The sequence below is a fragment of the Aethalodelphis obliquidens genome, unplaced genomic scaffold (genome assembly GCF_003676395.1).
Source record: "Aethalodelphis obliquidens isolate GAN/ISIS:26980383/991018 unplaced genomic scaffold, ASM367639v1 scaffold118, whole genome shotgun sequence".
NCBI classification, from domain to species: Eukaryota; Metazoa; Chordata; class Mammalia; order Artiodactyla; family Delphinidae; genus Aethalodelphis; species Aethalodelphis obliquidens.
Window position 1 is genome coordinate 84584 of NW_020838062.1, and position 27124 is coordinate 111707.

At 37.9% G+C, this 27124-nt stretch overlaps 1 long non-coding RNA gene across 21 annotated transcripts in view; it reads left to right on the forward strand.

Moving 5' to 3' along the window:
- Positions 1–27124, forward strand: part of LOC113615468 (uncharacterized) — a 148055-nt gene that overhangs the window by 84577 nt on the left and 36354 nt on the right. For 18 of the 21 annotated variants that reach the window (XR_003431015.1, XR_003431023.1, XR_003431019.1 and 15 more), the window contains 2 exons: positions 5200–5395; positions 7139–9292. This is a non-coding gene — a long non-coding RNA (uncharacterized LOC113615468). Of the gene's footprint in view, positions 1–5199; positions 5396–7138; positions 9293–27124 lie in introns of those variants that run through there. The other 3 variants (XR_003431027.1, XR_003431030.1, XR_003431028.1) reach the window with 2 other exon arrangements.

The following is a 27124-nucleotide window of genomic DNA, read 5'->3' on the forward strand; positions in this document are numbered from 1 at the left end:
CTGTGTTTTGTAAGTAAAGTCCAGTGGGACAGTAGAGAAGGTACTGGGGGCTTAGAAGCTCAATTCACATATGGTTCCACCTCCCATTACCTCCCCATATCTTCAAGATGGGTTCTTGACTGCCACTCCCTTCGTTCCAGGTGCCCGAGTCTCCCTTACCCTCCCCCACCCGCATCCATGTCCATCCATCTCCAGCGGGAGCCTCGATGTGGGGAGGGTCAAGTCAGGTGCATGCACCCTGCAGCCCCTCAAGGTGGAGCATGGCAGTGACCATCCTTGCACTTGGTTCACAGCACCACGCACATTCAGTGGGGGTGAATCTCTTGCCCATCCCTGATCCAGATACCTAGTGCATCCTTGTGAGGAGGTGGTAATACCCTTGAGAGGTGCCTATATGCTGTCGGATGGGGTGGCAGGCATCTGCCTCAGGAAGGGAGATGCCTGGGTCAACTTCCCTGCCCTCTGATAAGGCACAGCATGTCAGGCCAGCAGCTAGAAGAAGGATGAAACCAAACAGTTGTCAGGCCCGAGCACACACATGTGACACAAGTCATGGGGTAGGGTTCTCAGGTGCCAGTAAGGGTCTACACTTGCCTCATGAGTGCCTTCCCATGCCCTAGAGAGTGTCCTTTGGGCCTACTCCACATGTAGGTGACCCTCTCTTCCTCCATTATAACTAACTTTCTTGAGTCTGGCTTTGTGTTCATCTCTTCTGGCCAGCTCAAGTCACCTTCCAGGGCTGGGGCATGCAGTACAAATTGTGCAATTTTGGTGATTCTGCATATGAATTAAATGCTCTGGTATTTTTATTTAAAACTGGTATTGTACAATGTAAAGATGAACGGTAAGATACATGTTAATAATTGAGATTTTTACTTTTTCTTGACTTAGAATAATATTGAGTAGCAAATAGAAAATATCATGACAAGTTGAATGAAAGGCTGCAGAAGAAAGGAAAAATCTGTACATTGTAGTACCTTAGTGACACTTTTACCCCGCTTTTTGAACAAGGAGCCCCACGTTTGCATTTTTCACTGGGCCCCACAAATGATGTATTTGATCTTGCCTGGGTGTATATTTAAAACATGGAGGGAAGGCTGGAATAAACTCCGTGGTACTGGATTAGAATCAGAGATATCCATATAAAAATGTAAGCTTATCTATATCCATATATAAATATATACATGTAAAGGTAAGTAGATTCAGGCATTAATATTTATATGTGTGTATACATGGATTATTTTACATGCCTGTGTTCCCTCGCTCTCTCTACTGGCAGGGCCTAAAAGCAGCAACATTCAAATAGAATTGAGCTTACCTAGAACCACATCTTGTTTTCTAAATACCATTCTCAAAAAAAAGAACTAGGCCTAGTAATAATTTTAGAGGGCAAGATATTTGCATAGCTTCAAATTGTCACCCCCAAAATATTTAATAATTGCTCTGGTGGTTTCAACATGTGTCCACAAACTCTTTGATACTCCTCCCTACAGGTGGTGGAGATTAATTCCCTTCCATTGAGTGTGGGCTGGACCTAGTAATTCAGTTCTAATAAAGTATGGAAAGGGACAGATAGTAGTTTTACTATTTACTATTTATATTTTCTAGTTAATATATAAGTAAGTTGAAAGTGAAAGCAGAAAAAGATATGCTATGCAAATATTATTCAAAGGAAAGTGGGAATGGCTATATTACTATCAGATAAAGTAGACTTCAGAGCAAAGAAAATTACTCCCTTGCTCTTTTTCCCGCCTTCTCTGGTTTTAACTGAGATTTTCTGTGATTCCATTTCATCTCCTCTCTTAGAATATCAATTATACTTTAAAACTTTTTAGTGGTCGCGCTAGAGTTTGCAATATACATTTTTAACTGAGTTCATCTTCAAATAACACTTTATTTTATTTTATTTTACATCTTTATTGGAGTATAATTGCTTTACAATGGTGTGTTAGTTTCTGCTTTATAACAAAGTGAATCAGTTATACATATACATATGTTCCCATATCTCTTCACTCTTGCATCTCCCTCCCTCCCACCCTCCCTATCCCACCCCTCTAGGTGGTCACAAAGCACCGAGCTGATCTCTCTGTGCTATGCGGCTGCTTCCCACTAGCTATCTATTTTACATTTGGTAGTGTATATATGTCCATGCCACTCTCTCGCTTTGTCCCAGCTTACCCTTCCCCCTCCCCATCCATGCAAATGGAAACCAAAAGAAAGCTGGAGTAGCAATTCTCATATCAGACAAAATAGACTTTAAAATAAAGACTATTAGAAGAGACAAAGAAGGACACTACATAATGATCAAGGGATCGATCCAAGAAGAAGATATAGCAATTGTAAATATTTATGCACCCAACATAGGAGCACCTCAATACATAAGGCAAATACTAACAGATGTAAAAGGGGAAATCGACAGTAACACATTCATAGTAGGGGACTTTAACACCCCACTTTCACCAAGGGACAGATCATCCAAAATGAAAATAAATAAGGAAACACAACCTTTAAATGATACACTAAACAAGAGGAACTTAATTGATATTTATAGGACATTCCATCCAAAAACAACAGAATACACATTTATCTCAAGTGCTCATGGAACATTCTCCAGGATAGATCATATCTTGGGTCACAAATCAAGCCTTGGTAAATTTAAGAAAATTGAAATTTTATCAAGTATCTTTTCCGACCACAATGCTATGAGACTAGATATCAATTACAGGAAAAGATCTGTAAAAAATACAAACACATGGAGGCTAAACAATACACTACTTAATAACGAAGTGATCACTGAAGAAATCAAAGAGGAAATCAAAAAATACCTAGAAACAAATGACAATGGAGACACGACGACCCAAAACCTATGGGATGCAGCAAAAGCAGTTCTAAGAGGGAAGGTTATAGCAATACAATCCTACCTTAAGAAACAGGAAACATCTCGAATAAACAACCTAACCTTGCACCTAAAGCAATTAGAGAAAGAAGAACAAAAAACCCCAAAGGTAGCAGAAGGAAAGAAATCATAAAAATCAGATCAGAAATAAATGAAATAGAAACAAAGAAAATAACAGCAAAGATCAATAAAACTAAAAGCTGGTTCTTTGAGAAGATAAACAAAACTAATAAACCATTAGCCAGACTCATCAAGAAAAAAAGGGAGAAGACTCAAATCAATAGAATTAGAAATGAAAAAGGAGAAGTAACAACTGACACTGCAGAAGTACAAAAGATTATGAGAGATTACTACAAGCAACACTATGCCAATAAAATGGACAACCTGGAAGAAATGGACAAATTTTTAGAAATGCACAACCTGCCAAGACTGAATCAGGAAGAAATAGAAAATATGAACAGACCAATCACAAGCACTGAAATTGAGACTGTGATTAAAAATCTTCCAACAAACAAAAGCCCAGGACCAGATGGCTTCGCAGGCAAATTCTATCAAAGATTTAGAGAAGAGCTAACACCTATCCTTCTCAAACTCTTCCAAAATATAGCAGCGGGGGGGACACTCCCAAACTCATTCTACGAGGCCACCATCACCTTGATACCAAAACCAGACAAGGATGTCACAAAGAAAGAAAACTATAGGCCAATATCACTGATGAACATAGATGCAAAAATCCTCAACAAAATACTAGCAAACAGAATCCAACAGCACATTAAAAGGATCATACACCATGATCAAGTGGGGTTTATTCCAGGAATGCAAAGATTCTTCAAAATATGCAAATCAATCAATGTGATACACCATATTAACAAACTGAATGAGAAAAACCATATGATCATCTCAATAGATGCAGAGAAAACTTTCAACAAAATTCAACACCCATTTATGATAAAAACCCTGCAGAAAGTAGGCCTAGAGGGAACTTTTCTCAACATAATAAAGGCCATATATGACAAACCCACAGCCAACATTGTCCTCAACGGTGAAAAACTGAAAGCATTTCCACTAAGATCAGGAACAAGACAAGGTTGCCCACTCTCGCCACTCTTATTCAACATAGTTTTGGAAGTTTTAGCCACAGCAATCAGAGAAGAAAAGGAAATAAAAGGAATCCAAATCGGAAAAGAAGTAAAGCTGTCACTGTTTGCAGATGACACGATACTATACATAGAGAATCTTAAAGATGCTACCAGAAAACTACTAGAGCTAATCAGTGAATTTGGTAAAGTAGCAGGATACAAAATTAATGCACAGAAATCTCTGGCATTCCTATACACTAATGAGGAAAAATCTGAAAGTGAAATCAAGAAAACACTCCCATTTACCATTGCAACAAAAAGAATAAAATATCTAGGAATAAACCTACCTAAGGAGACAAAAGACCTGTATGCAGAAAATTATAAGACACTGATGAAAGAAATTAAAGATGATACAAATAGATGGAGAGAGATACCATGTTCTTGGATTGGAAGAATCAACATTGCGAAAATGACTCTACTACCCAAAGCAATCTACAGATTCAATGCAATCCCTATCAAATAACACTTTAAATGTAGTGCAGGTACCTTATAACAGAGTATTATTAAATCTTCCTTTCCATCTCTTGTGACATTGTTGTAATTTACTTCACTTATTCATATGCTATAATCAATCAGTATATTGTTACTATTTTTACTTTAAACAGTTATCTTTAAACCAATTAAGAATCAGAAAAATAAAAGATTTTACCATACCTTCATTTATTCCTTCTCTGACACTCTTCCTTTATGAAGATCCAAGTTTCTGACCTCTATCATCATTTTCCTTCCCCTTGAAGAACTTCTTTTAACATTTTGTGCAGGACAAGTCTTCTTTTATTTCCCTCCATTTTTGTTTTTTTTCTGAGAAAGACTTCGTTTCATTTCTATAGGATAATTTTGCCAGATATAGAATTTGGATTGGTGTTTTTATTCTTTCAAAACTTTAAATATTTCATTCCAGTCTCTTCTTGTTTGCATGGTTTCTGACAAGAAGTCTGATATAATTCTTATGCTTGTTCCCTTGTAAGGTGTTCCCCCTACTCTGTCTTCCTTAAAGATGTTGTCTTTGTATGTGGTTTTCTAAAGTTGGCTAGAGGGAGGCTGGAGCGGGAGGAATGCCATTCCCCAGTTAGGATAAGGTGTGGCAAAGTCTTTTTCCTTGTAGAGTTATGGAGAAGGCTCTAGGCATACTTCACAATGATTTTTCTTTCCCTCCCCCGCCAGATTCACAAGAGGATCTTATTCACATCTTTATTGTGAGAATTTGGTGGATTTCCTGAAATTTGGGGGGTGCCCCTGTGCCTTCAGTCCTCAGAAGTTTCTCACTCTTACAGTAGTCCACATTCTTCCTCCAGCAATTTGTCAAAATTACCAGTTTTGGTGTTCCTACCAGTTTATATTCCAGAGCCTTCTTTTCCAGGTAAGTAAATTACAGCTGTATCTCTCTGGATCTTCCTAAATCTTTAGATTTTGGGGTGGTGGTTTGCCCTGCAACCTCGGTTCTCTAATGGGTCCAAGAAAAGTCATTGATTTTTTTTGGTTTGCCCAGTTTTCTTGAAAGGATGGGAGTGATCACTTCCAAGTTCTTTTCAGAAGACTATTTCAAAATGTATATGAAAAGGCACAGGTCCTAGAATAGCTAAACAATTTTGAAAAAGAAGAAGGAAGTAGAAGGAATCAGTCTACCTGGTTTCAAGACATTATATGGTTACATTAATCAAGACAGTGGGGTTTCGCAGAGGGATAAACACACACATCAGTGGAACAGAAAAGAGAACCCAGAAGTACACCCACACAAATATGTTCAACTGATTTTTGACAAAGTTGCAAAAACAAGTCAATGGAGGAAGGATAGCCTTTTTAATAAATGGTATGGGAGCAACTGAACATCCATAGGCAAAAAAAAAGAAACTTAACCTAAACTTCACACCTTATGCAGACACTATCCAAAAATGGACCATGTAAGTTTGCAAAATGTAAACTATAAATCTTTCAGAAAACAGACATAGGAGAAAATCTTTTGGATCTAGGGCCAGGCAAAGAGTTCTTAGACTTGACACCAAAAGCATGATCCATTATAAAGAAAAAAAAAGGTAAATTGGAACTCACCAAAGTTAAACACTTCTGCTCTGTGAAAGACCCTCTTAAAGAGGATGAAAATACGAGCTATAGACTGGGACAGAATATCAGTAAGCCACATATTCGACAAAGAATAAAGAACTCTCAAAACTAAACAGAATAAAGAATAATCCAATTAGAAAATAAGCAAAAAATGGCAATGGGCATTTAACTGAAGAAGATATGTAGATGACAGATAGACACTTGAAAAGATGTTTAACATCACTAGCCATTACAGAAATGCAAATTAATACCATTATTTGATATCACTATATGTCTATTCAAACAGCTAAAATTAAAATAGCGATAATACCAAATGCTGGTGAGGATATGAAGAAACTAGATCTCTTATACACTGCTGGTGGGAAAGTAAAAATAATACAGCCACTCTGGGAAATAGTTTAGTGGTTTCTTAAAAGACTAAGCATAAACTTACCATACAACTCAGCAGTCGCACTCCTGGTCATGTATCCCAGAGAAATGAAAACTTCTATTCATACAAAAACCTGTACATGAATGTTCATAGCAGAGCTATGTGCAATAATGAAAAGGTGAAAATAACCCAAATGTCCCTCAAAATGTGAGTGGTTGAACAAACTATGGTACATCCATTCCATGGAATACTACTCAGCAATAGAAAGAGTAAACTTCAGATACACACAACAACTTGGATGGATATCATGGGCATTATGCTGAGTAGAAAAAGTCAGTCTCAAAAGGTCACATACTGATTGATTACATTTATATAATATTCTCTAAAATGATAAAATTTAAAAACTGGAGAACAGATCTGTGGTGTCCATGGGTTAGGTATGTTGGGAGGAGGGTTGTGACTATAAAGAGGTAGCATGAGGAAGATCTTTGTGGTAATAGAATTGTTCTGTTTCTGATTGTAGAAATTGTTCTGATTGTAGTGGTATTTACAAGAATATACACATGTACCATTGAGGGAAACCGGGTAAAGGGTACACAGAACTTCTCTGTATCACCTTTTCAACTTCATGTGAATCTACAACTATATCAACATAATATTTTTTTTAAATAGTAGCTTTACAGTGGAGAAAACTGGAAGAAATCTCCTTAACCAAGTCATCAAGGCTGACATCACCAGTATGTCATATTGATACCATGTACTTCCTGATACTATGTGATGAGAAAGGTACTTCACTTCTGTGCTATCCTTTCCCAAGATACATAATCCCAATTTAATCATGAGAAAACATCAGACAAACCCAAACTGGGGGACATTCTACAAAGTACGTGACGATCTTTAAAATTGTGAAGGTCGTGAAACACAAGGAAACATTGAGAAATTGCCATAAATTGGAGGCAACTAGGAAGATAGGATGACTAAATGCAGCATAATATTCTGGATTCAATCCTGGAACAGAAAAAGGACATTAGTGGAAAGATCTGTGAGGCACATTATACAAAATAACTGCTCAGTGCTCTTCAAGATCATGAAAGATGTGGAAGGACTGATAAACTGTCATACATTGGAGGACACTAAAGAGATATGACAACTAAATGCAACATGGTGTCCTGAATTTGATCCTGGAACAGAAAGTGGACATTACTGGAAAAATTAGTGAAATCCAAATAAAATCTATAGTTTAGTTAATAGTATTGTACCTAGGTTAATTTCTTAGTTTTGATAACTGCACTATGTTATGTAAAATTTTGATGTGAGAAATGCTAAACGAAATGTCTGTGCTGTTTTTACAACTTTTCTGTAATTTTAAAATTATTTCAAGATCAACTTAAAAGCTAACACCCCCCCTCCCCCCCAGAGATTCTAATGTGTAGTCAGGGCTGAGAACTGCTGCTATCTCATCCATTAGGTCCTGCCTCATGGGTTTCCACTGTGTTCTCCTACTCTCCTCCATCAAAATTGCCCTGCTCTGGAGGGATTTGTTCTCAACTGGCTGCTGGTCTAAATAGAATGAGGGAAAAATATTTCTACCACTATCCCAGTGGGAAACTCATTTCAAAGTTACTAGTATGGGTACTATCCCATCTGCTCTAGCCAGGTGCCATTGTATAGTAAGAATTTCCACCTGAGAGATTCATTCCTTTGTGTAAAGCATCATTACATCATCATTTTTCAAGCAGCGCTTATGGATACTGGAACATAAATTCAATAAGAATTATGAGTCATGTGAATTGGTATATCAGGGCATTTTCTACAACACCACAAAACACTGGGCATCTGTGGAGGAGAGAGCTAAATTTGTCTAGAGTTCGCCACAATCCATTTTAACTCTCTAAACAGAGAAGGCCAGTCCTTGGTGGGAGGCAGGAGGCTGGCACTGTGGGTAGTTAGAGCCAGGTAATTCAAGACAGCACTCAGAGCGTGATTCTCAGGTCTTAGAGAACTGCCTAAGGTAGAGAGATGGTCGACATCTTGGATAGCGAACTCCTGTTGCTATGACAGCTTCCGGGAGCACACTTGTCTCATCGGAGTCTGGGGCTTATTCAGTTGGCTCCGCCCTCTCCTGGAGTGCTCTGTTTCTTAAAAGGGACTTGCCCTTTATTTTGCTAGGATTAGTCATTATGGGTTGGTGAATTGCCCTTTCCCCGCCTCCACCCCAGCTTTTCATCTGCACCCTAGAAGGGAGGCTTGTGTCTTTGGGCCTGCTGAGAGTCCTCCAAGAGAGCTGAGCTGAGAGAAAATTAAGAACAGCTGGGGGTAGACACAATGACATCATGTGCCTCTAGCATAAAAAGCAGCTCACAAACTCTGATTCAAGGAGAGAAAAATAATGGGAACTGGAGAAAGGGGCTGAGACTTGGGAACTATGCAAAGGCTGATTACCGGGGAAGACAAGAGAGATTAAGCTGGGAGCACAAGAGCTAGCTGAGCTATTGGAACTCTTAGTAAGGACCTATTAATCTAGTATTTAGCACTTGGAGTCTATAGATTTAGCAGCTAAAACTAAATGGGAACAGATTGGTGAAAGCTGTGAAAATGCCCTGAGGTAGTCTATAGCTAGGAGTAAGATTAATAAAGGAAATGGTTAGAAACTGAGCTTTATTGCAGAGTAACTTGCAAATTGGACTCTTTGCATATACTTTCCTCTTTTCTCAATTATTCTATAGGAAGTTGCATGGTTTACACATAAAAGTAAATTTATTGGTGTGCATGTATCTTTTCAAATTAGTGTTTTTGTTTTGTTCGAATAAATACCCAGGAGTGGAATTGCTGAGTCATATGGTAACTCTATTTTTAGTTTTTTGGAGAAACTTCCATACTGTTTTCCACAGTGGCTGCACCAATTTACAGTCCCACCAACAGTGTACAAGGGTTCCCTTTTCTCCATATCCTCACCAACATTTGTTATTTGTGTTCTTTTTGATAATAGCCATCCTGACAGGTGTGAGGTGGTATCTCATCATGGTTTTGATTTGCATTTCCCTGATGATTAACGATGTTGAGCATCTTTTTATGTGCCTGTTGGCCATCTGCATATAGTAGTATTATTTACAATAGCCAGGACATGGAAGCAACCTAAGTGTCCATCAACAGATGAATGAATAAAGAAGATGTGGCACATATATACAATGGAATATTACTCAGCCGTAAAAAGAGTGGAATTTTGCCATTTGCAACAACATGGATGGACTTGGAGGGTATTATGGTAAGTGAAATAAGTTAGAGAAAGACAAATACTGTATGGTATCTCTTATATGTGGAATCTAAAAAATACAACAAACTAGCGAATATAACAAAAATGAAGCAGAGTCACAGATATAGAGAGCAAACTAGTAGTTACCAGTGGGGAGGGGAGACAGGCAATGGATGGGGGAGTGAGAGGTACAAACTATTAGGTGTAAGATGGGCTCAAGGATGTATTGTACACCACGGGGAATATAGCCAATATTTTGTAATAACTGTAAATGGAAAGTAACCTGTAAAATTGTATAAAAAGTAAAAAAAAAATCTTTTAAATAGCTTCACAACTGATTATTATAGTGTTTCTAATTCTCATATTTACATGATTCAAACATTTCCAAACACAGATTTAAGGGCACAAGGTGGGTGTGAAGAGTTGGGTCAATAGTTTGGAATAAAAAGAACTGTTTTTTGGTTGTCTTTTTACAAAAGTAAATTTATGTATTTTTTTTTCTAAAGCAGTAGATTCCTCTACATAAAATACTGATGTTTCTTTGGAATGGTATATCCGTATGAGACTGAATGATAGACTTGTACAGCTTGAAGGGACCTTAGAGATGATGCAGTTCAACCCTAATTCTACAAATGAAGAAATTGAAGCCTAGAGAGTTAGGTGATGTGTCCAAGATCACACAGCTATTGTGTGACAGAATTGTGGTTGGAGCTTAGGTCTACTAATTCCCAGGAAAGTGCTATTTTCACCCCATTTTTTTAATTTAGTGCAGCCATGCCCAAAGAGAGTCCAAACTTCTGTCAGTGGTTATCATAGGTGAAAAGCAGAGCCCCTCAGGTGAATTCTGCCTCTACTGAATTTTCTCAGAAACCTTAATGTATTAAGCATGACGTGGAAAAGTTTGTTTCTTTGGATGGGTGAATAAACCCCTGGAAGGATGAATGTATAACCTAAACCTAACAGAATGAGAGTGGAGTCACTAACATTAATCTGAGAAATCTGATTGAAATTTATAACAAAGGTGGTCTGCCCAATCAAAAAAGAAAACTGCTGTGGTAACCTTAGGAGTTACTGAGCATTGATCCTCTTAAATAACATAACTTATGAGTGCAACTATTCCAAAAGAAAGACAACAAACTTAACAGACTTTACCAGACAAAGCAAACTTAATAAACTAGTCAAAACAATAATTGAAAACAAACTAGTATATCATTGAAGAGCTAAGGGAGCGTATTGGTAACATGAAGCAAAAATAAACAGTTACAAAGAAGAATCATCTAGAAATATCAGCTATGAAAAATATGAGTTGAAATAAAGAACTTGATGGTGGGGGGAGGTTAATAACAAGATGGGTACAAATGAAGAAGACATTAATGAGCTAAAATAATAATTGAAAAATATGAAAAAAATCCTTCAGAAACATGGAAGATGTAGAAGATGGAAAGAGAAGTGTCATGTCAGTTTAATAAGAACCCAAGAATGAGAGAAAAAAGAACTGGAGAGGAGTTAAGCATTTGAAGAAATAAAGACCAAGAATTCCCCAGTCTTAGTGGAATATGGATGACTTCAGTTTGAAAAGATTCAGAGTTTGCTAAACAGGTTATATAAGGTAAACCTATATCTAGATACATTCTAGTACATTTTTTTAAATATCAAAGACAGAGAGAAGGGACTTCCCTGGTGGTGCAGTGGTTGAGAATCCGCCTGCCAGTGCAGGGGACATGGGTTCAATCCCTGGTCTAGGAAGATCCCACATGCTGCAGAGCAACTAAGCCCGAGCGCCACAACTACTGAGCCTGCGCTCTAGAGCCCATGAGCCACAACTACTGAGCCCACGTACCACAACTACTGAAGCCTGTGTGCCTAGAGCCCGTGCTCCGCAACAAGAGAAGCCACCGCAATAAGCCCGCACACCGCAACTAGAGAAAGCCTGCACATAGCAACAAAGACCCAACACAGCCAAAAATAAATAAATAAGTAAATTTATTTAAAAAAAAAAAAGACAAAGAGAAGACTTCCTAGCAAGAAAAAGCAGATCATCTACAAAGGAACAAAATCATACTGATGTCTCAGTACTCAAAATACAAGAAGACAGGGGAGTGTTAATTTTCAGTGTTGAGGGGAAAGAACTTGGAACCTAGAATTTTATACCCAGCTAAATATTATTTAAATGTAAGAATGAAATATTGTCAGGCATTCAGGGCCTCAGAAAGTTTACCCCACAAAGACTCTCTTTGAAATAAGTCCAATAAGACAGTACCTATAATAAATATAAATGGGCAGACTTCCCCAGAACCCTCTCACAAAGTTCCCTTTAATTTCTCAGATCTATCAACACTCCTCTTACTTTGGTCACATCTCCAGGATTGAGTTTATTTGGAGGGAGCCAGTGTCTGAGGTTTGTGGGCTATTTTGTAGGATCCTCAAGTGGCTCATTTCTGCTTTTGTTACAGTCTTTTCTTCCCTGTTAAACTTGCAAATTACTGAGGACACAACATTATTCATTTCTGTATTTCCAGTAGTACTTGTCACAGGGCTCTGTATGTGGTAGGTATTCATTAAATGTCTGTGCCAGGAAGGAAGGGAGGAGAGAGGGAGGGAGAGAATTTTGAGGCTGGAACCTGAAGCTAGGGTTGTTTCTATTCATTTTTGTGACATCCTAATGTGTGTCAATATATTGCACTGCTGTGGACCATGTTTCCCGTGTTAAGTCTGACTGTGAAAGACTCAAAGATAATTGAGCATTATTAATTTCACTAACATAATATTAAAGGCAACCTGCTTACTTTAACTCCACTTGAATTGACCACTTACTTGGTTTTCCGTGGCCCTCAAACTCCCTCTGAGTCATTAACGATGGAGAGTGATATACTCGCATGCCAGTAAACATTCCCAAGTCAGGAGTAAGAAGGGAAAATAACCCACAAAGCTTTGTTTGGTCTGGAATCTGTCAGTGCATCTCCACAGAGCTGGTGGAGATCTCTCTTCCTCCCTCTTCAGGGAGGCAGTTCTTTTTGCTCATCTGTGACTACCAGGGCTGAGGGGGCATCAGAGTTATTCCTTTATTCCTTCCAATAGGCAAATGTCATCTTTCCCATCTACCTAAAAAGCATTTGCATATGTTTGCTTGTGAACTGTTTTTCAAGCTCTCCATGGTTAACAAACACCAAAGAAAGGGATCTGGACAGACAGAAAATGACAGTAGCAGGCCCCCAAAACACATATATGACACATGCACATCTTGGAGGCCCACATTGTCATAGGCAGCAAATGTCAACAGAGTTCCTCCCCACCATCCTCTGCTCTGTGCTTTCTTACCCCTGATTCAGTTATCGGTCATGTTGAGTTGAGGTTGTTAGCAGAAACTTGGCACCTGGAATTAATCGAGTTATTGCTCAGATACTTGGAATTTTTACTAAAAATTCTAGAAAATCATGTAACATTTGGGCATTACGTGGATTTAATTCAGTAAATAGTCACGGAGCACCTGCTCAGTTCAGGCTCAGTGTGAAGGAGGTGCCAGCGGAGGAGTGCAAATGAACTGGACATTCAGAGCAGGGATAGAATATGTCCTAGTGGAACAAAAGGAAAGACTTCCTGAGAAGGTGGCTTTGGGGACTGGCCTTAAAGAACAGATAGAATTTCTACAGGCGGAGGCATTCCAGGAGGCAAGAACACCTTGAGTAAAAGTAACAAGGTGAGAATCACAGGATCCATTTAGGACTTGTAGTAGTCTCCATGTATTGAGTCATTAGTTTGTGCCATGCGTAACGTTAAGTGCTTTGCATGCATTCTCTTGTTTAATTGCCACTCACGGCAATCACATTAGTTACAGACAGTATCATCCCTACTGTACAAATCAGGAGACTTAGGCTCACAGCAATTAAGTAACTTGGTCACCAGCTAAGAGATGGCAGAACAGGAATTCAGACCAGGTCTGTTGGGCTCCAAAGCCTAAGTTCTTTTTTCCTTTCCTCCCTCCCTCCCTCCTTTCCTTCCTTCCTTCCTTTTTCAAGTTTTATTGAGATATAATTGGTATATAACATTGTATTGATTTAAGGTGTACAACATGGTGATTCAATATATGTGTATACTGCAACATGATTACCAGAATAAGTTTAGTTAACATCCATCACTTTACCACTAAGCTCTATGCCTCAGAAATAAACATGTGACTGGAGAGAAAGGTTAGGGCCATGCTGTGGAGAGCTTTAGATGTTAAGTGAAGGATCCTGAACTTAAGATGGCAGATTGTAAAGTTAAAGGGAAAGGGATTTGTCGGTAACAAGAAATGGTCAGTAAGGGGTCAACAGATAAGAGACCAATGAACAGCTTCAAAACCTCACTTCTTTCCTCATTTGTTCTTTCCCTTCCTGGGAGGGGAATGGGCTAAGTAGGAGAGGAACCTCTCTGTTCCTCTTAGGGCTCTTGTGTAGAATTTCCTTTTGAAAAAATTTTTATTTTTGGTCCTTTTTGTTCTGCCCAAATTTTTGCCACTGTATATAGTCTTATTGCTGAGAAAGGAGGGTCAGAATTTGAACTTCTGTGTCTAACTGGAAAACTGGACTGCTTAAATTTCATTTCTTTTTTGTTTCTTTGGCTGCACCACGTGGCTTGTGGGATCTTAGTTCCCCGACCAGGGATCAAACCTGGGCCCTTGGCGGTGAAAGCGTGGAGTCCTAACCACTGGACCACCAAGGAATTCCTTGGACTGCTTAAGTTTCAGTTCCAATTGTGTTACATTGGGTAACTGAAGCCCCTCTTATCTTTTATAAATTAATTCTTAAGATTAGTTTGGATGTTTTATGTAATTTATCCTCAGTCATAAAAAGAGGATTCATTAATTTCCCATGGATATAATCTTCCTTTTCACTCTCATCCAGAAACTAGAAGGGCCTCCTGCCCTCACTTGGTTACTAGTTACCTCTTTTACCCACCTTGACTTGGGATCCTAAAGGAGCAAGGTCTTGAGGTCTTTAGACCTTCCAAGCTGCAGTCCAATTCTTGACCTTCCACATGAAAGATAACCTGAGGAACCCTTAATGAATTTGGTGCTGGTTCAGGCAGAAACTTAAAAAAAGATTTTATTTTGAAATAATTTTAGACTTCCAAAAACTTCCAAAAATAGTACATAGAGTTCACTTCATCCAGCTTCACTATATGTTAACACCTTATATAATCATAGTAAAACTTCAAAACCAGGAAATTAACATTAATAAAATATTATTAACTACCTTACAGACCTTATTCAAATTTCACCAGTCCTTTTTCTGTTTGGGGATCTAATCCATGATCCCACTCTAATCTGGGAAGAGTTCCTCAGTCTTTCTTTGTCTTTCATGCCCTTGACACTTTTGAAAAGTACTCATCACTTATTTCATAGATTGTTCTTCAGTTTGGGTTTGTCTGATGTTATCTTATGATTATATTGAGTTTATGCTTTTCTGGCCAGAATACCACAGAAATATGTGTGCCCTTCTCAGTGCATCGTATCTGGAGGTTCATGATATCTGTGGTATTGGTGATATTAACTTTGATCATTTGGTTAATGGGGTGTCTGCTGGTTTCTCCACCCTAAAGTTACTGTTTTTCCCTTTGTAACTAATAAGAATCTTGTGGAGAGATACTTTGAGACTATGAAGATATCCTATTTATCATTATGCTTTTGCCCACTAATTTTTGCATCTCTCCTCTTTCTTAAACACCATGAGTTCACACTGATACCTCTAATTCCAACCTAACAGCACAGGGCTCATCCTAACCTCCCTCCTTCCCTTATTTTTTTTAAAATTTTTATTGGAGTATAGGTGCTTTACAATGTTGTGTTAGTTTCTACTGTACAGCAAAGTGAATCAGTTATACGTATACATATATTCCCTCTTTTTTAGATTCTTTTCCCATGTAGGTCACCACAGAGTACTGAGTAGAGTTTCCTGTGCTATACAGTAGGTTCTCATTAGTTATCTATTTTATACATAGTAGTGTATATATATCAATCCCAATCTCCCAGTTCATCCCACCCCGCCCTTCCCCCTTGGTATCCATACATTTGTTCTCTACATCTGTGTCTCTGTTTCTACTTTGCAAATAAGTTCATCTGTACCATTTTTCTAGATTCCACATATAAGCCATATTATACAATATTTATTTTTCTCTTTCTGAATTACTTCACTCTGTATGACAGTCTCTAGGTCCATCCACGTCTCTGCAAATGGCACTATTTCATTCCTTTTTATGGCTGAGTAGTATTCCATTGTATATACATACCACATCTCCTTTATGCATTCCTCTGTCAATGGGCATTTAGGTTGCTTCCATGACCTGGCTATTGTGAATAGTGCTGCACTCAACATTGGGGTGCATGGATCTTTGTGAATTATGGTTTTCTCCATGTATATGCCCAGGAGTGGGACTGCTGGGTCATATGGTAGTTCTATTTTTAGTTTTTTGAGGAACCTCCATACTGTTCTCCATGGTGACTGCACCAATTTACATTCCCACCGACAGTGCAGAGGGTTCTCTTTTCTCCACATCCTCTCGAGCATTTATTGTTTCTAGATTTTTTGATGATGGCCATTCTGACCGGTGTGAGGTGATACCTCATTGTAGTTTTGATTTTCATTTCTCTAATAATTAGTGACGTTGAACATCTTTTCATGTGTTTTTTGGCCAACTGTATGTCTTCTTTGGAGAAATGTCTATTTAGGTCATCCACCCACTTTTTCATTGGGTTATTTATAGTAAAAAGCTACAGTAATCAAGACAGTATGGTACTGGCACAAAAACAGAAATACAGATCAGTGGAACAGGATAGAAAGCCCAGAGATAAACTCACGCACCTATGGTCACCTAATCTATGACAGAGGAGGCAAGAATATACAGTGGAGAAAAGACAGTCTCTTCAGTAAGTGGTGCTGGGAACACTGGACAGCTACATGTAAAAGAATGAAATTAGAACACTCCCTAACACCATACACAAAAATAAACTCAAAATGGATTAAAGACCTAAATGTAAGGCCAGACACTATAAAACTCTTAGAGGAAAACATAGGCAGAACACTCTATGACATAAATCACAGCAAGATCCTTTTTGACCCATCTCCTAGAGTAATGAAAATAAAAATAAAAATAAACAAACGGGACCTAATTAAACCTAAAAGCTTTTGCACAGCAAAGGAAACCATTAAAAAATGAAAAGACAACCCTCAGAATGGGAGAAAATATTTGCAAACGAAGCAACCGACAAGGGATTAATCTCCAAAATATACAAACAGCTCATGTAGCTCAATATCCTTCCCTTATTTTTTAACTCCTCTCTCCAACGGTGAGAAAGCTGACACTCATTATCTAAAATACATTCACATATTTGATCTACCCTAATATATAGTGTTCTCACCTCCCTTCTTTTCACCCTATTCCTGCCTACGCCCCATAGGTAAGCAAGCTCATTCACTTCTGGTTTACCATTTCTGTATTTCTTTTTGTGCAAATGAGCAGATACCTGTAAATTTTCTTGTATCCCATACTTTCCTACATGAAGGATAACATACTATAGAAACTCTTTTACAATTTGCTTTTTTCTCACTTATCCTGGAAATCACTCCATTTCAGTTCATAGAAATCCTTCTTATTCTTTTATTACAGTTGCATTGGAACTCCCTTGTGTGGATATAGCATAGCTTATTCAAACATTCTTCTATGTATGGGCATTAGGGTTTTTTCAACATTTTGAAATCACAAACAATGCTGCAATAAAAAACCTGGTATGTATGTATTTTTGTATTGTCAGAGGTGTAGCTTCATGGGTAATTCTTAGAAGTAGGATTGCTGGGTCAAAAGGTAGATGCATGTTAGTTTTGTTTGTTAGCTATTGGCAAATTCTCCTCCACGAGAATTGTACCAATGCGCATTCCCATCAGCAATGGTTGAAAGTGCCTGTTTCTCTGCAGTCTCACAAATAAAATTGTTCTCATACTTTTAAATTTTCATCAATCTGATAGGTGAGAAATGGTACCTTGGTGTTGTTTTAATTTGCATTTCTCTAATTTTGAGTGAGTTGAAACATCTTTTCATATGTTAAGGGATATATAGTTGTGAATTATCTGTTCATGCCACACCCCCTTTTACTGCCAGGTTTTTGGTCCTTTGTCCCTCAATTGTTGAATATTTTTCGTATTTTAGGAAACTAGCCTTTTGTGATATATGCTACAAATATTTTCTCCCAGTTTATCAACTTTCCTTTTACTTCATTTTTAGTGCTTTCTGTTGTGCAAAGATTATTTGCTTTTATGCAGTCCAATTTGTCAGTCTTTTGTTTTCACTGGATTTTTAGTCATAGTTATAAAACCTTTCCCTGCCTCATAGATAAAGAGGAATTTACACGTTTTCTTCTAGTACTTGTATGGTTTCATTTTTTACATTTAGATCCCCCCTTTTTTTTCTAGTTTATTCTCATGTATGGTGTGAGGTATGGGTCTTATTTTATAGTTTTCCAATGGTCCCTGCACTGTTTATTTAAAAAGTGACTTGAAATGCCATCTTCATCACTGAGATTGATGATTTGAGATGCCAGTTTCATACTAAATTTCCATATATGCTTGAGTCTATTTCTCAATATCTCTTAAATAAGGTGATGTTTATACCCAGCCTCTCTCATTGCCTGGCATGTAGCAAGTGTCCTGCAACTAGTAATTTCCATAAGAAGCAGAATATGTAAGAACTGGAAAGCCAGAATATGGGGAAGTGACAGTCATTGTTAAATCTGATAGTCTGATGGTGGGAGCTTCAATACCATGCAGTTCAGGGCTTAATCCAGAATCTCTCTAGTCAGGAGACTGGGCCAGAAGCAGATGGTACTTTGGAGACTTTTGGGATATTGAGGAAAGCTCACTTTTGGTATGCTTGGCCTGAGATTCCTGTAGTCTGCCCAACTACTGTTGTTGGTTGGCTTTCTTTTCCTTTAAAAACGCTGTCTTTTGGTACATTGGGATCAGTAAATCCTACAAATGGACCACTATGGGAGGATATTCAGTTCTGTATTTATTGTCTTCTGGAAAACTCATGATGCAGTAACTGCAAAGACATATACTAGTCACTCCATTACGAAAACTCCCACCTCCACAACACCATGTGTATCTCATGTATTTTATTTTCTATATTTATGATGCTTTGATATTGTGGACCCTTGTGGACCCAGGGCAGGACTGACCCTACCAGAATTAGCTAATCTGGGATAAACAACTTACATACAGCACATCTTTGATATGCAAACCAACTAATCTTGAGTCCATACCCCATCCTCCTCCTTTTATCAGGCTTCCACAGTCCAGGACACTATCTCTCTGCCCTAAATCATCCCAGAGCCAGGCGCTAGACAACTAAGAACCACCCCTATAGCCCAGAGCCTGCCAAAATTACTCAAACTATCCAATCCTAAAGCTGCCCTTCTTGCTTGACCTGTTTCTCCCATCCATCTCTTGGGAAACCACAGGAAAGGCTTTTGCCCATACTTTCCCCTCACTTCTTTTGCCTGATGGCTGACCTTGGTGGTTCCCTGTGTGGCCCTGTGTGGTGTGCCATGTCCCCTTCTTGAGAACTGTGAGTAACAAACTATCTTTTCAATGGCAGTTGTCTCCTGATCTGTTTGCCTAGCTATACCTGAATAATAATAAAACCTACATTTTAAAACACCATAACAATGTAATCAACCAAACCCAGAGTGTGGGGAATTCTTCAGCACAAATTGCTTAAATTTTTACTAATTTAATTAGTTTAAAATATGTTTTGTTATTGTTGCAATTTTGCATTCTTTGGTTACTAGTGAGACTGAATTTCGCATACTTGTTTAGTAGTTCCGGTTCTTCCTGTGAAGAAGTAAATTGTGTCTTCTTGTCCTTTGACCGTTTTATTTAGAATGTGTTTTAAAGCAAACGGGATCAAAATGATTCACAGATTTAAACGTAAAATATTAAACTTTTAGAGGAAAAAAATGTACAGATCTGGGATTTGGTGAAAAATTCTGAGACTTGATACCAAAGCCATGATCCCTAAAACGAAATATTTATAAATTGTAACCCATCAAAATTAAACTTAAAAAATTAAAACAAAACAAAATTTAAAACGTTTGCTCTGTGAAAAACAATGCTAAGAAAACAAAAGACAAGCTACAGACTGGGAGAAAATATTTGCAAACTACGTATCCAATAGAGGACTAGAATCTAGGATATATAAAGACCTCTCAGAATTCAACAGGAATAAAACAAATAATCCAATTAGAAAATGGGCAAAATATATGAAGAGACATTTCACTGAAGAGGATCCACAGATGACAGATAATCACATGAAAATACATTAAACATCGTTAGGTATCAGGGAATGCAAATTAAAACCATAATGAGATAACACACTCTTACCATTTGCTCATGCCAGGTTCCTACTATATTATATTATGTTATATTACATTATATTATATCATATCATATTATATATTCACTCATTAAAAAAACCATAATGAGATATCACTACCTACCTATTAGTATGGCTATAATAAAAAATAGTGATAACACCAAATGCTGATGAGGATATAGAGAAACTAGAATTCTCATACATTGCTTGTGGGAATGTAAAATGATAGTCATTCTAGAAAAAATGTATGACAATTTCTTATAAAACTAAATATGTAAGTACTATATAACCTGGCAGTTGTACTTGAGTATTTATCCCAGATAAATGAAAACTCATGCTCATGTAAAAACATGTACACAAATATTCATAGTAGCTTTATTCATAATAACCCCAAACTGGAAACAACCCAAATGCCCTGCAGTGGGTGATAAGTAAGCAAGCCATGGTACATCCATGCCATGGGATACTACTCAGCAATAAAAAAAAATGATTTACTGATATACACAAAATCCTTGATTGATACTGAGGACTTGATGGTTGTGAAGAAACCCAAGCTCAGAAGGTCAATACTGTATGATTCCAAGTATGTAATCTTCTTGAAATGACAGAATATACAGATGGAGGATAGATTAGTGGTTGCCAAGGGACAGGGTCAGGGATGAGGGGTATAAAGGAGTAGCATCAATGAGTACCTCTGTGGTGATGCAACAATCTTTTATCTTAATTATGAATATGATTGCATGAGTCTGCACATGTGATTATATTACATAGAACCTCTCACACATGTGAGCACATATGAAAACTGGTAACAACTGAATAGCTCTGTGGTCTAGTTAACTGTATTTTACTACAATCATGCAAGGTGTCACTACTGCAGAAAACTGGGGGAAACAGTCAGTGGACTCTATGAACTATATTGCAGCCTCCTGCAAATCTAATTATTTCAAAAATTTTTTTTAAAAGCCACGCTAGATTTTTAATTGGAATAGCATTGAATTACACATTAATCTGGGAGTCACTGACACCTTTACAATACTAAGTATTCCCATGTTCACTTATTCATTGCCTTTAAAAACTGTTTAAGTCATTTATCACTTTTATCAACCAAAATAGGACAAGGGAGTTTAATGTTAGCTTATTTCAAGTTTAGGGCAAACAAACTTACTTTATTTTTAAGCATTTTACTCCAAATATTCTGCATGACATAAGAGTTTCTGGAGTTTTACAATCTTGAGAAAGAAAAATGGAGCTGGAGGAATCAGGCTTCCTGACTTCAGACTATACTACAAAGCTACAGTCATCAAAACAGTGTGGTACTGGCACAAAAACAGAAATATAGATCAATGGAACAGCATAGAAAGCCCAGAAATAAACACACGCCTATGGTCAATTAATCTATGACAAAGGAGGCAAGAATATACAATGGAGAAAAGATGGTCTCTTCAGTAAATGGTGCTGGGAAAACTGAACAGCTACATGTAAAAAAATGAAATTAGAACATTCTTAAACACCATGCACAAAAGTAAACTCAAAATGGATTAAAGACCTAAATGTAAGACCGGATATGTACAACTCTTAGAGGAAAACATAGGCAGGACACTCTTTGACATAAATCACAGGAAAATCTTTTTTGATCTGTCCCCTAGAGTATTGGAAATAAAACAAAAATAAACAAATGGGACCTAATTAAGCTCAAAAGCTTTTGCACAGCAAAGGAAAACATAAACAAAACAAAAAGACAACCCATAGAATTATTTGCAAATGATGTGACCAACAAGGGATTAATCTCCAAAATTTACAAACAGCTCATGTGGCTCAATATCAGAAGAACAAACAACCCAATCAAAAAAATGGGCAGAAGACCTAAATAGACATTTCTCCAAAAAAGACATACAGATGGCCAACGGGCGCATGGAAAAATGCTCAACATCTCTAATTATTAGAGAAATGCAAATCTAAACTACAAAGAGGTATCACCTCACACTGGTCAGAATGGCCATCATTAAAAAGTCTACAAATAACAAATGCTGGAGAGGGTGTGGAGAAAAGGGAACCCTCCTGCACTGTTGGTGGGAATGTAAATTGGTGCAGCCACTATGGAGAACAGTGTGTGGAGGTTCCTTAAAAAACTGAAGATAGAGCTACCCTATGATCCTGCAATCCCACTCCTGGGTATATATCTGGAGAAAAGCATAATCTGAAAAGATACATGTACCCCTATCATTGCAGCACTATTTACAATAGACAAGACATGGAAGCAACCTGAATGTCCATCGACAGATGAATGGATAAAGAAGATGTGGCACATGTATACAATGGACTATTTCTCAGCCATTAAGAAGAATGAGATAATGCCATTTGCAGCAACATGGATGGACCTGGAGATTATCATACTAAGTGAAGTAAGTCAGACAGAGAAAGGCAAATATCATATGATATCACTTATATGTGGAATCTTAAAAAAATGATACAAATGAACTTAGTTACAAAACAGAAACAGACTCACTGACTTAGAGAATGAACTTATGGTTACCAGGTGGGGAGGGGTTCGGGGGAAGGATAGATTGGGAGTTTGGAATTGACATGTACACACTGCTATATTTAAAATAGAAAACCAACAAGGACCTACTGTATAGCACAGGGAACTCTGCTCAATATTCTGTAATAACCTACATGGGAAAAGAATTTGAAAAAGAATAGATACATGTATATGTATAATGAATCACTTTGCAGTACACCTGAAACTAACACAGCATTGTAAATCAACTATACTTCAATATAAAATAAAAATTTTAAATAAATAAATAAATAGAAGGAGAAAGCGTACTGGCTTTTTAGATATTCCTCTTTATAGTAATTTTTAGAGTGTGCTCTCCAGATTACTACATATATCTCTAACTTTACACAGTCTAAGTAAAGATAATACTTTATATAAAATATAGAAACCTTCCAACATTAGAGGTCAATTTAACCCTTCTCTGTCCTTTATTCTGTAGTTGTCATATGTATTACATCTGCATATAGAGCCTACGAGACAACATCATCATTTTTGCTTTAAATAGTTGTATGTATTTTAAGAAATTAAAAGGAACGCAAATAGCTTTCGGTATTTAGCAAGATATTTGTCACTTCCATTTTTTAAAGGAGTAACTCATTTCCATCTGGTTAATTTCCCTTCAGTCTGATAAAGAACTTCCTCTTGTCAAGAGGTCAAGTAGTATCTAGGCAGCTGCTCAGTTGGCTTGTCACACTTACATAGATTCAGCTGGTAAAGAGACAACAAGTCCAAATGGATTCAGTTTATTACTTAGGCAACAAGAGCAAGATCAGTCTGGCACTAGTACCCGATATCTCTAGTCCCACAGGATGATACTGAGCCAGAGGGGCCAGGTGACAGGTGGCATGAACAATGGATTGTTCTGCCACTGAGGAGTCAACTTTAAACAACAGCAGATATTTTTATAGCATGCAGCTAGCTGTACCCTGAGGAGGGGGTGGGGCATGGTGGAAAGTCCTGTGGTCAACTGACATTAGGGAGATGGATGAGAACAGCCCTGTGATAGATCCTCACCAGGCTGCTTATTTCCTTTGCTCCAGGAGGAATTGCAAAGTGTTCTTCCAAGACCCAGGTTAGACTGTGGTCACGCCTTGACTAAGTGGTCCATATAGAGCCAAAAATGTCATTGGGGCACCGTGTTGTGGAGCTCTTCTCCTTCCTACACCTTTAGTGCTTCTTGTAGTTCAGGTCTGCTGGCAAAGTTTTTTTTTTTTTATACTTTTGTTTTATCTGAAAATGTCCTTGTTTTGCCTTTATTCTTGAAGAATATGTTTGCTGAGTATAGAATTCTGGGTTGGCTTTTTTTCCATCACTTTAAAGACGTTGCTCTTTTCTGGCCTCCATTGTTTCAGATGTCATCCATATTTGAAACTTTTCCCCCTCTGTATATAAAGCATTGTTTTTCTCTGGATACTTTTATGATTTTCTAATTATGTTTGGTTTTCAGTGGTTTGACTGTGATAGTCCCAGAGTTTTCTTTTCTACCTTCTTGGGGTTTGCTGAGCTTCTTGAATCTTTAAAGTTATGTCTTTCTCTAAATTGGGGGAAACAAGCCATTACACATTCATTGTAGTTTTCTACCTCATTCTCCCCCACCTCTCCCTCTAGAACTGTAATTTCATGTATGTTAGACCTTTGGATATTGTTCCATATGTGCTAGAGGCTCTGTTTGTGTTTTTGTTGCCTAAAATATTTTTCTCTCTGTTCTTAAGATTGGCTATTTCTATTGTTCTACCTTAAGATTACTGAAACTTTGCCTCTTCCATTTCCATTCTGTTGTTAAGCCCATCCTATGATGTTTCTAAATTTGTTTTCGGGTATTATATTTTTCCAGTTTTGGAACTTTTATTTGGTTCTTTTTTTTTAATGGTCCCTATTTCTCTGATGTGATTTTCTATCTTTTCATTCATTGTGAGCATATTTTCTCTTACTCCCTTGAGCATAGTTATAATAATCAGTTTAAAATTCTTTTTTGCTAATTCCAGCATCTGGGTCATTTCAGGTTTGTTTTCTGTTGGTTGTTTTAGCGCTTGCAAATGGATCACAATTTCCTGGTTCTTTATATGTTGAATAACTTTGGATATTTTCAGTGTTATCTTATGGGTACTCTGGATTCCGATTTATTCCTTCAAAAAATATTGATTTTATTGTTTTGGTGGACAGTTGATGTGGTTAGATTTTAAACTCTAAACTTTGCTTCTTGGTGGTAGTTGAAATCTTAGTTCAGGGCTTTGATCTTTAGCTAAATCCTTTCCCACTTATGTGTGGTTCAGGAGTCAGCTGAGTTTGGGAGGGTCTATAGACAGAAATTGGAGCTCCCTCTGTCTCTGGCTCTCTTCTTTCCAGGATTCGCCCCTTACTTTCCAATGGTTGTGGTCCTGAACTCTGTCCTATAGTTCTTCATACCAGCAAGATTGTTAATTTACTGTTGGTGTCTTATTCTTGGTGTCCTAGCCGCTTAGCAGTTTTAGTTTGCCCTCAGTCTAAAAGCTGTAAAAATGGGTAACTCACCTTGTGTCAACTCCCCTTCAGAATATACCTGCTTCTGTTCATCCTCCAGTCTCTTCATATTGTGGTTTCTTTATAGTTTTCCCAGAGTATATAGTTACTCTCTACAGGAGGATCAGCAGAAGAAACTATGGTGCTCCATTTTGATTTCACTCTTGCCAATTTGTCCTTAATGTGGGATTCTGTCACAGAAGGGAGTCTTGGCACGTCAGCTTTGAGAATGCATAGGGGCTAGATTCCTTCAGCCGCTTCAGTCCTTTTTGCCACAGGCCCCTTGCACTCACTTGGTATTAGAGAATGTACAACCCATCCCAGTTTCATCTGCTATTCTCAGTTGTCCCACCATACTTTCCAGGGAATACCCATTGGCTGTTTTTCCTAGTGAGATTCTATTCCACTAGAGTTGTTGGCTATCCTGGGTTGTAATATGTAACTCTGAGGAGAAACTAAACCTTAAGCCTTGGCTGGTGCCCCTCAGTGAGTTTGATAGGGAAGAGATGCCTCCGGGGAGAAAACCTCTAGTGTTACAAATGGTGACTGGGCCTCCACATTCCTTTCTTTCGAGAGAAGCCTCTCCCAGTTGTAGTCCTGGAGCTTTCAGGGTTACTGTTGTGTGGATGCAGGTAGGGAAGAACTCTTAAGGGACAGCCAATCCATATGCACATGTTATCTAGGACCCATCATTCCAGCCAGCCCTGAATTCCACCCCGAAGTTACCCTGCCACCCCTGGTGGGTACAGGTCTATGGCTAACATGCCTTCCGGTGGCAAAGGGGCAGAAAATGGTCTTCTCAGGGCAAAGATAAGGAGAGAAAAAGGAGCACATTAAAAAAAAGTTTCCCACCTTAACCTCTGTCCATTGTTCCTGTCCTTCTTTTGCAGGCTGCCTTCCCACCCTCTACCCCCCGCCCCAAGTCCTACCCAACTCAGCTCCCTGACCCAGCCACCCTTTGTTTTCCTAGAGGTTTCCTCCCTGCTTCTATGCTACTTTTATAGAACCATTCATCTCTGGATTCTGTGATGTGTCCTGGGTTGGGTTCTGGCCAGTTTGTAATTTTGCAAGTTTAATAAGAACTGGGATAAATACCTTTTTTTTTATTTAAAACAATGAAAATACCTAGAATTCTTTAGGTATATATTTCAGGACATTGGAACGTAACAATGAGAGATTCCTTCTAAACCGTAGAAGACCTTCGAGAATTTCAAACAATGAAGAATAATTGATCCTCAGCTTTGGGTGCTTCCCCAGTTAATGACATAGACATAATATTACCATCCATGGTATAGATGTAAAATGTACCTTTACAGATGTATGTTCTAACAGTATAGGAGATGATTTTTATTTTCATAAAATGTCTCACCAATAGGCTAGAAAGTAATGAATGACTTTTCCTGTGGCGTTATTGACCAGACATAGGACTCTGGTTGCAATATCTGTTATCTAATAAAACTAACAATATCTGATTAATTTTTTTTCCTGTACTTATGGGCTTTGTTTATAATCTTATGAGGGTAAGTTATAATTTGTAGCTTCTAAAGAGATGAGGATTCTAGAAAGTTTGAATGAAAAACAGGCCATATAAAATTCCTCTAGCTCTTAATTTTGTCTGAACTATTAAAACCCAATTAGACAAGACCAAATTCCTGTTTATTAGAAGCTTCAGAAATCTTATAAATGAATACTAACATAGTTATGGGAGTCCATTGCTTTCTACTCCATGCAGTCTTTTGCAAAAAGGCATTGTGTCCTATTAATAACAAGTGTGTGTTCCATGAATATACTCATTCACTTTGAGAAGACAGCCCCAACCATTTACAATCCAGTGATTCCAACTGTTTAAGCAAATGAGTGCATGAGCCATTAGCCAGCTTCTTTCCTTCTTACATCTTCTCTCATTAGTACTCCATCCCCATCCCCATGTCTGTCAAAGCTCTGT